Source organism: Camelus bactrianus, chromosome 12 (genome assembly GCF_048773025.1).
Source record: "Camelus bactrianus isolate YW-2024 breed Bactrian camel chromosome 12, ASM4877302v1, whole genome shotgun sequence".
Taxonomy (NCBI): Eukaryota; Metazoa; Chordata; class Mammalia; order Artiodactyla; family Camelidae; genus Camelus; species Camelus bactrianus.
In genome coordinates, this window is record NC_133550.1 from 24,470,315 (window position 1) to 24,482,484 (window position 12,170).

A 12,170-nucleotide genomic window follows, 5' to 3' on the forward strand; every position below is an offset into this window, starting at 1 on the left:
GCTGACCCCCCTACTTCGGACCCTGCAGAAGCCATAGCACAACTTCCTTGACTCCTCCAACCTCACATCTTGCATTGGCCAACTCCTCCCTGCCATGAATCCTGTACACTGGGGCTGCTAGAAGCCTGTTCAACGTGAGCAAATACCATCATACTGTTCTCTCCTGCATCAAACCCGTTCACTGCTGGTGTAGTAAGTCCATCTAGATCTTCCAAACACTGACTTCGTTTCCCAGCCAAACTTCTTCCTCTCATGGCCTACCACCCTCTTGCTCCCCACTGGCCTCTCTAAAATCTCCCCTAAACTCGAAACCATTTCAGATCACTTGCATTTCCTAAGACAGCCGTGATGCTCACACCTTGGTTCTTTTGGGAGTAGTTCTGCCTCACTTTGCTAATTTCATTTTATAGACTCAACTGATAATTAACCATCGCTCTCACTGTGGAGACTTTTCCTGATCCTTCAGACAGATCTGACTGTCCCTCCTGTTCTGTGATCAATAATGAATGTATTATATACACTTCACATTTCACTGCACATGTTTGTTTACAAATCTGTCCCCTTAATGAAATAGAAATAACAAGAGCCAGGAGCCCATGTGTTCATATCGCAGTCTCCAACAAAAAAAAAAAAAAAAAATTCTTTTTCTGTCACTTAGGAACTTAGTCCTTGTTGAATAAACATTTGAAAGAGTATCAGATAATGATTAAATTATAAATTTCTATTGGACAGGAGCTGTGTCTTAGTCACCTTTTGCTTTGTATCTAGTACAATGTTTTGTATACAGAAAGTGCTGGATAATTAGTTATCTGATGTAAAGTAGGAAGGAAAGTAGAGAATCCCAGATGAATGGGGACCATGGACTAGAAGGTATAAATGCAGGAAAGAGTGTATCATTTGATTAAAAAACAAATCAATTGTATGAAGCCTGGACGAAGGTGGCATGGCTGAATAATCACCTGTGCCTAGTCCACTTAGTTAATTTTTAGGAATGGTAGAACCACATGTAGCATGGGTTCGTAGTTGCTAGTGAGCTTTTCTTTTCTTTTGTCTTTTTTTAGACCTACATAACTCTTTTTGAGTGGGGGTAAATTCCTTGTCTAATCATCTGTGACAGGGTAACAAGTGCATATTAGAGAAGAAATTTCAGTCTCCCTATCTTAGCTGGCCATTTATGCTTACAGATTTCCTTTCCAGATTAATTCCTTCTTCTGTTGAAATTCTGTTGTGGATTCTGGAAAGCTTGGATTGCTCTTAAGGACGTTTGATTTGTTCAGTGATCTGTGATCCCAAGGAATTACAAAAGACACTGTTTAAAACCTAGAGGACGAAACAAAACAAAATTCTGCCAACCTAGTCCTACCTTTATAAGCATATTATTTTTCATATTGGAATTAGCCAGTGTATTGATTGATAAATCTTAGAGCTGACTAAAGACAGATTTGCACATCGATAAAGATTTTCTTTTGACATGGTAAGCCTGAAGATACATTACTTTTTCCCCCACATAGAAACAATATATTGCTTAACAACTAATAGGCAAAGAAACAAAGAGCTAAAAAAAAAACCTAGTCATGTGACCAACATATTTTGGGAGTGGTGCTTGAAAGGCAGCAACATCTCAGCTGATGTTGGGCAGAGTACTGCTAGTCTTAAGCTTTCTGCTTGGCGGTGATTTGTGGACCTGTCACAGTCATCAGCTCTTAGGTTTTGGACAGCTGGTTATCACCTACAAACATTCTTCATGCATTGACTCCGGGAAAAGTAATAAACTCTGAAAGACTACTAATCTAGCTCATTGTTTAAAATATGTACAAGCTTATTGCCTAGCTAGCTGTTGGCAAGTGAACTAAAAGTGGCTACTGCTTTTACAGTAAGTAGGAGGAAGGACTGACAAAAATGACAATGCACGATCTCAAGTGTTGTCATGTAATTAGGGAAATGGTGTAATGTGTCAAGGGGCAGAGCACAAGTTTAGAGATGGAAAGATCTGTATTTAAACAGCAGCTCCATATGGTACCAACCATGAGAGTTCAGATAAATTAATCTCTCCATGTTTGGTTTATAAGTGAGGATGGACGTTCCCTGTCACTTAGCAAGAACTCTTATTTTTGTAGTGGCATTCAGCAGAAATAGTTGGAAAACAGTGGGGCTCATCATGAGGGCAGTCAATACTCTCAAAAAACAAATCTTTAATTTTTAGAAAAGTGCTCATGCTCATTATAAAAACCTAATAGCACTGAAAAAAACAAAGACCATCCTAATCACCCCAAATTCCTCCCAGTGATAGATCATACCAACTGATAACCCCTCTGTGCATTTGTGTGTGTATATATTTATGTGTGTATATATGACATGTATCCATTAATATCCATGCTATGATCATTTAGACAAGATGGAAGTCCAGGATTTTCTTGGGATTTTCCACTCAAAATATTAATTCTTGAACCTTACTTTCTCTCTGCAAGCCTTGTGCCCCCAGCTCGGAGAGCACGAACTCAGGCGCACCTCTCCAAGTGAATAAACTCAGCTGCCATCCCAGTAAACCTTTCTGACTTTCTCTGCTGCCTCCACAGAGCCCGCACTGCTGTTGTGAAAATGTTGATGTTGACATGCCCCTGGGAAGTTGCAGTAATACCCTTTAAAAAAAAAAATGAAGTACAGTTGATATACAATATTGTGTTAGTTTCAGGTGTAGAGCATGGTGATTCAGGTTTTTTTTTTTTTTGCAGGTTATATTCCAATTATAGGTTATTACAAGATACTAGATACAGTTCCTTGTGCTAAACAGTAAACTCTTGTTGCTTACCTGCTTTATATATAGTAGTTTATATTTCTTAATCCCATACTCCTAATTTGTACCCCCCATCCTGTTTGATAACCATATGTTTGTTTTCTATGTCTGTGAGTTTGTTTCTGTTTTGTATAGAGGTTTATTTGTATTATTTTTTAGATTCCACATATAAATGGTATCATATATTATTTGCCTTTCTCTGTCTGACTTTACTAAGCATAATATTCTCTAAGTCTATCTATGTTGCTGCAAATGGCAATATTTCATTCTTTTTTATGGCTGAGTAATATTTATATTTATATACATGTATGTGTGTGTGTGTGTGTATATGTATATGTATATATGCATATATGCATATATATAGTACATCTCCATAAGTCAATTGTCTGTTCGTGGGCACTTAGATTGCTTCCATGTCTTTGCTATTGTAAATAATAGTGCTATGAACATTGGGGTGCATGTATCCTTTTGATTTAGAGTTTTTAATTTTTCCAGCTATATATCCAGGAGTGGAATTGCTGGATCATATGGCAGTTCTATTTTTACTTTTTTAAGGAATCACCATACTGTTTTCCACAGTAGCTACACCAATTTACATTCCCACCAAGAGTACGGGAGGGTTCACTTTTCTCCACATCTTAGCCTCGTGAGAGATTTGTCAGTTTTTTTTTTTCTTAATCTTTTCAAAAAACCAGTTCTTGGTTTTATTGATCTTTTCTGTTGTTTTTTGATCTTTATTATATTTGTTTCTTCTCTGATCTTTATTATTTCCTTCTTCTGACTTTGTGCTTTGTTCTTCTCTTTCTAATTCTTTCAGGTGGTAGGTTAGGTTGCTCATTTGAGATTTTTCTTGTTTCTTGAAGAAGGCCTGCATTGCTGTGAACTTTCCTCTCAGAACTGCTTTTGCTACATTCCACAAATTTTTTTTATAAAGTAATGTTTTCATTTCATTTGTCTCAAGGTATTTTCTGATTTCATCATTGACCCATTGGTTTTTTAGTAGCAGGTTGTTTAGTCTCCATATGTTTTGTTTTTTTCTGGTTTTTCTTTCTGTAGTTAATTTTTAGTTTCGTATCATTGTGGTCAGGAAAGATGTTTGATATAATTTCTGTCCTTTTAAATATGATGAGGATTGTTTTGTGACCCAGTATGTGGTCTATCCTGGAGAATGTTTCATGCACACTTGGCAAGAATGTGTATTCTGCTTCTTTTCAATGTAGTGTCCTGTAGATGTCATTAAGTCTGACTGTTCTATTGTGTCATTAAGGACCTCTGTTACCTTACTGATTTTCTATCTGGATGATCTGTCCACCGATGTCAGTGGTGAGTTAAAGTCTCCTACTATTACTGTATTATTGTTGATTTCTCCCTTTATATATCTGTTAATATTTGCTTTTTATATGTAGGTGCTCCTGTACTGGGTGCATCTATGTGATTGAGTGTCATTTTCTTTTCTTATATTGATCTCTTTGTCATTATACAATGTCCTTCCTTGTCTTTCTTTAAAGATGGTCTTTATTTCAAAGTCTATTTTGTTTGATATGAATATTGCTACCTCTTCTTTCTTGCCATTTCCATTTCCATGAAATATCTTTATCCATTCCCCTCACTTTTATTTTGTGTGTTTTCTTTCACCCATCCCCTCACTTTTATTCTGTGTGTTCCTTTCACCCTGAAGTGAGTTTCTTTTAAGTAGCAGCATATTGTAGGTTCTTTTAAATTTCAATCCAGTAATCCACTCTGTTTTTTGATTGGAGCATTTAGTCCACTGACACTTAAAGTAATTACGGATAGGTATATACTTATTGCCATTTTTATTCCTTGTTTCCCAGTTATCTTTTAGTTCTTTGCTCATTTCCTCTTCTTTCTGTTTTCCCATTGTGGTTTCATGATTTTTTCTTTTATAATATGGTTAAGTTCCTTTCTTTTTGGTTTTTGTGAATCTATTACAGGTTTTGGATTTGTGGTTACCGTGAGGTTCATGTATCTTTTCTTACAATTATATGTACTTGCTTTAAACTAATAATCATTTAGGTTGAGACACATTTCAAAAGACCTATATTTTTCACTCCTCTTTTCTACATTTTATGTTTTTGATGTTGTATTTTACACCTCCATGCTTATTCCTTTACTGTTTATTGTAGGTATGGTTGCTTTTACAATTTTTATTTTGTTTTGTTTTTTCATCTATATACTGGCTCATATAAGTGTTGTTCAGTCCTTATTATATATTTGCCTTTCCTATTCAGATTTTCCCTTTCTTATAGATTCTAGATTTCTTCTAAGGTAGGTTTAGTATTGCTGAATTTTTTTAGTTTTTGCTTGTCTGAGAAATTCTTTATCTCTCCTTCTTTTCTAAAAGATAATCTTACTGGTAGAGTATCCTAGGTTGCAGAATTTTCCCTTTCAGAACTTTGGCTGTATAATGCCACTCCCTTCTGACCTGCAAATTTTCTGCAGAGAAATTAGCCTTATGGGGGTCTCTTGTATATGATTGCTTTTCTCTTGCTGCCTTCAGAATTCTCTGTCTTTAACTTTTTTCATTCTATTTATGATACGTCTTGGTGTGGGTCTGTTTGGGTTGATCTTGTTTGGGACCCTCTGTGGTTCCTGGACATGGATATCTGTTTCCTTCTTTGGGTTTGGGAAGTTTTCAGCCATAATTTCTTCAAATACATTTTTGATCCCCTTCTCTTTCTCTTCTCCTTCTGGAACCCCTATTATGCATAGTTTGGCACATTTTATTATTATCTCATAGATCACATATGTTGCTTTTGATTTTCTTCATTTGTCTTTCTACTTGCTTTTCTGATTGGGTGATTCCCAGTATTCTGTGTTCCAGATTACTTATACATTTCTTCTGTGCCAATTGGCTATTCATTGCTTCTAGGTTACCTTTTATCTCAGAAATTAAAGTATCTATTTTTGGTTGGGTCATCTTTATAGTTTCTAGTTCCTTGTTACTATGATCTTTATTTATATTGATAATCTTTTTTTTTTTAAGTTCAGTTAGTAGCATTTTTATTGCCAACTTTTTGACTTCATTTTCTGGTAGATGGGTTATCTGTGTTTCATTATTTATTTTTTCAAGGGTTTTATTTTGCTGTTTCAATTGACAGTAGTTCCTCTCCTTTTCATTTTATTTAACTTTCTCTGTCTCTGAATTTAGGAGAAGCAGTTATCTATTGTGATCTTGAAAGGGTGTTTTTATGTGGGAGCATCCCTGTGTAGACTGCGTGTGTCCAGTGTCTTTGGTGTGTTGGTTGGTTTTGATATGGATGCTAGCCACATCTTTCCTGGCCACTGGCACCTCTACAGGGGCTATGGTTCGTTTTGGAGGAGCTAGAGTCAGTGTAAAAGGTATGAGGTGGGATTTCCTTTCTGCTTCCTGGCTGTTGCTGCCCTGTCAGGGGTGGGGTCTGCTCTGCAGTTGTTGCAGTAGAAGCCCTGAGGGTCAGGCTGATCAGGCTTCTTGAGTGGCATTGGAGTAGGTGGGTCTAGAGCATTCGCTAGTCTGGGCTTGGGGGTCAGGACATTGTGGCTGCAGGAATTGAGGTGGCTGCACTGCTACCAGAGGTCTGGGCTGCCTTTGTGGCAGTCTTCCCCTAGGACTTACCTGCCACATATCCAGTGTGAAGCTGTGGCATGGAATGGGTGGGACTAGAGTGCTCTCTTGGCTAGAAGAAGAATCATGGTGTGAGGGTCATGGTATCTCAATAAATGCTGACAATGGCCACTGCTGCTGCACCTGGACCACATCTTAGCCCCCCTGGGCTGTCTCTGTACAGCTAGACTGAGTCTTTTCCTAGGGCACGGCTGGCCCAGATCTCATGCCAACCTGTAGTGAGGAGTGAGAAAGGCTGGGGTGTTCACCCCACTCTGACTGGGGAGTGTGGGTAAGTCAGCAGCCACCAGTGTTTACTCTCTGCCCTGATTGTTGTCCAGCTGCATAGGTACAGTCCTTGTGGGTAGAGTCTAGGCTTTTCCAGCTCTTATGTCTCTCTAAATGGTTCTCCCGGCAACCAAGGGGGCTTGTCTCCTCCCCGTAGGACCCCAGGACTGGGACAAGCAATTTGTGGCTTGACCCAATCACTCCCCAGGGTGAGGGTCCACTGCGTGGACCTTTTCTTCCTTTCAGATTCCTCTCAGGGCCAGAGGTCCTGACTTTATGCTTCTTTCCCCTCCTACCTGGTTACATGGAAATCTTCCTTGCCACTTTGGTTGCATAGGAGTTCGTGTGTCAGTTACCAGTTAGATTTCCATGTAAATTGTTCCGCATGTGGATGTATTTTTGATGTACTCATTGAGGGGAGTGAGCTTCACTTCTTATTCCTCCATCTTGATCTGACCAGTAATGTCCTTTTGCTGCAGGGACTGGCATGTGGTTTTGCTGTCTGTTGTCCCTGTAGCCTTGCTTATTGCTGTGTGGTTCTGGTCTCTGCTGATTTACCAGGTCTTCATGGTTCTGCCTTTGTTTTCATTCTTCCGCAAGGGTCAGTTATGTTCCTGACTCAGGGTTCCATAAACATCCCTGTATTTTCATTATAAATTTCCTTCTTTTGTGTCACTTAAAACTAAATGGACCCTAATTAATTCAGCTAGTATTTATCTATGTCACAGGAGAACAGTTTTTTAAAATTTTATTTGTATGTCATTGCTTACCATTGGGGATGAACTTCTTTAATATGTTCAATGACTATTTCTTCTCTTGTAAAATGCCTACTCATTTATGTAGCTTATTTTTCCTTTGGAGTGTTCATATTTTTTCTCATTAATTTAGAGAATGCTTTGTATATTTATAGCTTTAATGTTTTAGCTATCATTTATTGTATATGTAACGAATGTGTTTTAACTTTTATTATTGTATCATTCTTATATAGAAGTTTAAAGCAAATTCATTATCAAATAAGTTAATTTTTTTTCCTCTGGGCTTTGTGTAAAACTTAGAAAGTAGCTTTTATGCCAAGATTTTAAAAGTAGTATCTTACATTTTCTTCTTTTTTTAAAAATTGATTCTGATTGATGTTATATTTTCTATCATTTACTTTAAGATATTTCAGCAGAGACAGTGTCATTTAGATGTGTGTGTTAGATCATAGAATAAAATCTGATGTATCTTAATCAGGACCACATATTTAGGATGTGATGTATTAGTATTTGAAATCTAACCAGGAGCCCATACTTCAGAAGTGCCTACTCTGAACTGTTCTATGATTTTTATCCTTGATCAGCATCCTTGATCAGAGGATTTTGTAATTACTGTGGATGTCAGAAATGACTTTATTTTTTAAATCTAGTGATGCATATGGTTATCAGATAGGTGGATTGACCTCTTCAAACCATTACATGATTATAATAAAATAGATAGACCATTATAAGTACTTGAGAGGATATGGAGAAGTTGGAATCCTCATACATTCTTCACGGGAATGTAAAATGGTGCATGAGCTTTGAAAAACAGTTTGAAAGTTTCTGCAAATGTTAACAGTAGAGTTGCTCTATGGGCCAGAAATTTCACTCCTAGGTATTTGACTCCTCATTCAAGAGAACTGAAATCATGTGTTTACACTAAAACCTGTGTGGAAATGCGTAAGGCAGCATTATTGATAATAACCAAAGAAATGGAAAGAACTCAAATATATGTCATTCAATGAACAAAATGGGGTATATCCATTTTTTTTGGATATTATTTGGCCATAAAAATGAATAAAGTACTGATACTTGCTATGACACAGATGAACCTTAAAGACATTATGCTAAGTGAAAGATATTAGTCACAAAAGGCCATAGTTGTATAATTCCATTTATATGAAATATCCAGAATAGGCAGATGCATAAAGACAGGAAGTACATTAGTCTTTACCAAAGGCTGGAGGAGGTACAATATGGAGTGACTACTATTAATGAGTGGAGTTTTTTTTCCCCAGGGTGTGGTGGTAGTGAAACTTCTAAAACTGGATAGTGGTGATAGTTGCATAACTCTTCAAATATACTATAAAACACTGAATTGGGCACTTTAAAAGGGTGAATTTTCTGGTATGGGAATTATATCTGAGTAAAGCTGTTATAAAAATATGTGCAGATTGGCTAGAAATAGAAACATTGTTTAAGTGAACAGAGCATTCACCTGTCCCTAGAGAATCTTGTGATCATACCACTTGGACTAGTGCTCTAGGCTTAAGGGTCCCTTGGATCATGAGCACAGAATGTTTCAGAGGATTCTCTACCATTGGCCAGAAGGTTAGATGAATCTTACCAACACAATATTGTCACATCTGCCTTAAGGTGCTGTTCTGAATGCCTGAAAGCACAGAGAGCTGGAACTTGATTAAACTTGTAGAGTGTATTGCATGGCTGTTTTGAGTCTCACTTGCTAATGAATGCGTCTTTGGCAGAATTTGGTCTGAGACTTGCTTTCATGGTCACAGCACTTGACCATGAAAGGGTAAAGTGATGTTGAGAGTTGCATAGCTCTCACATACTTGACCAAACAGATTAACTATGATAACGTCCTAATTGGATAGGACAATTATTAGCAATTGATACCCAGGAAAATTTCTGCCCTTTAGTATTCATTATATGTAATACATGGTGATTATAGTATTCATCATGCCACTAATCACTTTACTGAATTATCTTGTTAATTTTGAAAGATTTCATTAATTAATTCTCTTATTTTTTTCCTAGGTACAAAATTAAATCTTCTGCACATAATGATAATTAAATTTTTCTCTTTCTAATACTATGTCTCATTTTCATTTTATAACATTCCCTGGAGCTTTCAGTGATGATGAGTGATACCATTATTTGCCATTCATTTCATTTTATTCTCAGTAACCGATACAAAAACCGGAAGTCAAAAATCAAAATAATAATTCAATCAAAAGTTCACAAAAATGCATCTCAAGCATTTAGCATTTCTATGACTTTGTCCATTTTATTCAACCTCTCTGAATTTTACTCTCTCATTTGGAAAATGAATTCTGATAATAATTGCTACTTCATAGGATAATGATGAGGGTTAAATGAAAAGATTTAAAGTGCTCAGTACAGTGTCTGGCACCTGAATCAGGAAATTAATAGTAAGCAAGGCATTTATGATATAGGTTTGGTTTGGGTATAATGGAGCAGAGGGAAAGAATAATCACTTCTACCTTCCTAGGGGACAGCGATGAAGAAAGGCTGAAAGAGGAGGTCGTATTTCCCAGCAGGAATGAGGTTTGTGAGGAAATTTCAGGGAAAAACAGTAGTACTGAAACGAGGCAATATTAGTGCAAGGGACTGCAAAAAATTTGAAATGTCTAGAGCAGAGTCTTTGAAATGGAATATGGATAGAGGTGCAGCTGGAGATAAAGCCGGGGTCTGAATGTGGCAGGTATTTAGTGCTCTGTAAAGGACTTTGGAGTTTCTGTAGGTAATGGGTTTTATGCAAGAGAGCTACTTGGCCAGGTTTTATTGTAGAGAACTGCCTCTCGAAGGCATCTTGGTGGATGAACTAGGAGGCAGGAAGACCAGTTAAGAGCTCTAAGATCCAGGAAGAAGTTGGGACTTGGAAGCAGAAGCCAAGGTAGGGGGAGCATCAGCAGAGATGAGGGAGAGGAAGGATGATTGAAGCCTTGCTTGGAAGAGTGGGGGTTTGAACCTTGTTGCTGCATTAGTTTCCTGTGGCTGTTGTAACAAATTAGCACAATCTTGTTGGCTTAAAAGGACAGACATTTATTCTCACAGTCCTGGCGGCTAGATGGGTAAAAGCAGTGTCACTTGGCCGAAACCAAGATGTTGGCAGGGCTGCTTTTACTCTAGGGGCTCTAGTGGAGAAGCCATTCCTCGCCCTTTTCCAGCTTCTCATGGCTCCTGGCATGCCCTGGCTTGTGGCTGCATCACTTGGGTCTTCCATGCCAGAATCTATAAATCTCCCTCTGCTCTATTCACATGCTCTCTCCTGTTTATGTCAAATGTCCCTTTGCTACCTTCTTACAAGGATATAAGCTTGCGTTTGGAGCCCACTCAGATAATGCAGGATAAACTCATCTCAAGACCCATCATTCAGTCACATCTACACAGAGCTGTTTTCCCCCAGATAAAGTCATGTTATAGGATCCAGAGATTAGGACCTAATATGTTTGGGGCAGGGGGCGGTCATTTTTTGGCCTTCCATGGTTGCCACTTAACTGAAATAGGAGATCAAGCTTGGGGAGAATACAATGAGATTAGTTTTGTACCTGAGTTTTAGGTTTTTAAGAAGACTCATACTCTGTTTTCAGTCTATTTTATCCTTCCCATTTTTAACATAAACATTATGTTTCTCTTCTTTAGCTGAAATCAGGAATTGGGTTTTGTAAAACCTACTCTTTTCCCTAAAAGCTTGTTAACACCCTGAGTTAACCTTATGTTACTTTCAGTGGATTCTTCTAATTTACCTTGGCTCAGGCAAACAGAGCTCTGATATGTTAAGATTGGGAAAAGGCCCTGGTTTCCTTTTAAATAACTTTCAAGAATGCCAATAGTAGGTGAATGTAAGAGAAACAAAAGCTTTAATTATTAATCATCTTCCCCTCAAATTTCTTCTAGTATCTAAACCAAATTCATATCATGCAAAGGTTGAAATTGTATTTTTATCACTGACCTTTTCAGCTCAACAGTACTAGTAAATAAATACTTTAAAATAACTAATTACAGGAAAAACTGAAAAATAACTTAAAGTTCATTTTATTTCTAGCTTTCGTGGAATAATGTGTATCACACACGACAAAATTTTACTTGTATACTCAGACTATGAAAGGTTGCTGTTGAGCTGAAATTTTAGTCTATTTGTACAACTTCAAATCTGAAAGTCTCTTCTTACTGTCTTGAAAGCTGATAATCTTGTTAAGTACTTTCCAGTGATCCTATCCTTCAAAATTACTTGGTGTCTTAGATTCTAGCTAACTTTGGCTTTTTAGTAGGTTTCAGTTTCAAAATAACGTGATTTCTTTCATTTCTAAAGTTTTACTTTTTCTGTGCACAGTGTTTCCCCTTTGCCATAGAAATTGTAGGTTTGGGAAAAACATTTTTTCTTAAATTTGCATGCTAGATTTCCAGCTATAATATTTGCTCAATGAATGAAAATAATGATACATGAGTCAGAGATAATTAAATATTGCATTCAAGTCACTTCCAAAGATTGGATACATTTCCTTTCAGAGGCACAAAAAAAGTTTTGATTTCCTTGTCTTAAAAAAAAATCTCTGAAAACCATTTTGTGTGTTATAGGCATTTAAATATACTTATATTATGGCTTTGTAGGACAATGTCCTTTACGCAATAGTTATTAGGTAATTCAATTCCTTAAGACAATATAATTCCCAAGATAAGGGCCCAGTGGCAAGGGGCATGT

The 12,170-nt window shown here is 37.1% G+C and overlaps 1 protein-coding gene across 4 annotated transcripts in view; it reads left to right on the forward strand.

Annotated features, from left to right (window-relative positions):
• The window catches only part of CPNE8 (copine 8), a 195,654-nt gene that overhangs the window by 19,791 nt on the left and 163,693 nt on the right, over positions 1-12,170 (forward strand). The window lies entirely within an intron of this gene.